Here is a 2,032-nt window from a genome sequence, read left to right as displayed (position 1 = left end):
TTGTGATCCAGAAGCATATGTTCATCGTTTCCGAACCCCACCTCATCTAGCACTAGATCCAGTTTACACAGGAGTTGACATATAATTCTTGTGGCTGGCCTCATGTCTCACATGTCTTTTTCCTGTCTTTCTGCGAGGATGCTACTTCTAAATATCCTTTGTCCTACTACTTTACCTTTTATTTTTAAAAAATCTTAATGCAACCAGTACCAGGTGGCCTTTGGAATTCTGATCCACCATGTAACATGCTCCGATGGGTGAGATCCTTTGTAAAGAACTCCCCGAGGGAGAAAGATATGTCTGCCTGCTCCTGTAAAGGTCTGTGATCTCAGAACCCCTATGGAGCACGTTTTCCGTGTCCTATAGTATTGCTATGCATTGGAATTGACAGAGTGGCAGTGAGTTGATTCTTTAGGGGAGGAGCCTTGGTAGCACCGTGATAAAGCACTTGGCTGTTAACTTGAAAGGTCTGTGGTTAGAATCCACCCGTTTCTGTGCAGGAGGACAATATCTGTTCCCATAACAATTACAGCCTTCGAAATAGGATGGGGCAGCTCTGTTCTGTCCAGAGGGTCTCTACGCACTGCAGTTGGCTGGATGAAAACTGTTGGGGCTCTGGTTTTTATTTTCCACCTGGCTCACTTGCTTGTTATTCTTGGTGCTGTTCACAGAGCGATGACTAATTGTTTGATTTTAAAATCACAATTCTATTTGAACCGTTTGTTAAATATATTCAGAAAAGAACACAGTGGCACCATCCAGGTGACATCATTTTGCTTAAGCATAAAAAGTGTATTTTTAATTCTAAAAACTAATATTTATTTTGAGGGTAAAAGCTAAAGTGAACAAAAGGGTTTAGATTTTGCTCTGATTTTGTTTCTGGGTTTTTTGTTTTGGATATCAATTTCCTTGACTTTTTGGGTAAAGAACTATGTTTTATAATATGGTTCAAAATCTGAATCTCACACTCATTTCTTAAAAAATAGTTGTTTGCGCCTGCGTGCTGGCGTCGGCTGCATCTCCAGGCATTTGAATTGCGCTTCCTCCATCTTTCCAGCCCTCAGTCAGATGCGCCCACAGATGCTTCCATCATGATGGCCGCCCAAGGAGAACCCCAAGTCCAGTTCAAACTCGTACTGGTGGGTGATGGTGGTACTGGGAAAACAACATTTGTGACACGTCACCTGACTGGTGAATTTGAGAAGAAGTATGTAGCTACCTCAGGCATTGAGGTCCATCCCCTTGTGGTCCACGCTAACAGAGGACCTACTAAATTCAACGTGTGGGATACAGCTGGTCAAGAAAAGTTTGGAGGCCTGAGAGATGGCCATTCTATTCAAGCCCAGTGTGCCATTATAATGTTCGACGTAACCTCGAGGGGTACTGACAAGAATGTGCCTACCTGGCATAGGGATCTGGTTCGAGTATGTGAAAACTGCCCATGGTGCTGTGTGGCAACACAGTGGACATGAAGGACAGGAAAGTGAAGGCAAAATCCTTCATCTTCCACCAAAAGATGAACTGTCAGCACTATGACATTTCTGCCAAAAGGTGAAAGCCTTCCTTTGGCTTGCTGGACAACTCATTGGAGAGCCTGACTTGGAGCTCGGGGTCGTGCCTGCTTCTGCCCCGCCAGAGGTGGTTAGGGACCCAGCTTTGACAGCACAATGTGAGCATGATTTAGAGGTTGTGCAGACAACCGCTCTCCCAGATGAAGATGATGACCCGTGAGAGAAGGAAGCTGGAGCCCAGCATCAGAAGTCTAGCTTTACAGGCACCTGCCCTGTGAGGTCAGTGGTGCGGCGTGTTTGCCTCTCTTATTATAGAGCTCAGCAGAACGTACTCATCCCTGGGAGGCTGGAGGAGATGAATGGGCTTCGGAGTGAGTGTGGCAGTTAAAAACTTCTTTTTTTTTGGACCTACATATCTAGCTGTTTGGGAACGCATTTCTCTTTCTTGAAATTCAAATACAAGACTACTACAGTCACATCACAATAAAAAAAGTTATTCGTTATTAGATTTATAGTTAAAT

At 44.2% G+C, this 2,032-nt stretch overlaps 1 pseudogene; it reads left to right on the top strand.

Moving 5' to 3' along the window:
- The first annotated feature begins 492 nt into the window (after positions 1-492).
- Positions 493-1,731, top strand: LOC101641768 (annotated as a pseudogene).
- The last annotated feature ends 301 nt before the right edge of the window (positions 1,732-2,032 follow it).

Source organism: Echinops telfairi, unplaced genomic scaffold (genome assembly GCF_000313985.2).
Source record: "Echinops telfairi isolate 266 unplaced genomic scaffold, ASM31398v2 ScPeMD7_7473;HRSCAF=8511, whole genome shotgun sequence".
NCBI lineage: Eukaryota > Metazoa > Chordata > Mammalia > Afrosoricida > Tenrecidae > Echinops > Echinops telfairi.
This window is presented reverse-complemented; position numbering and strand designations above follow the sequence as displayed.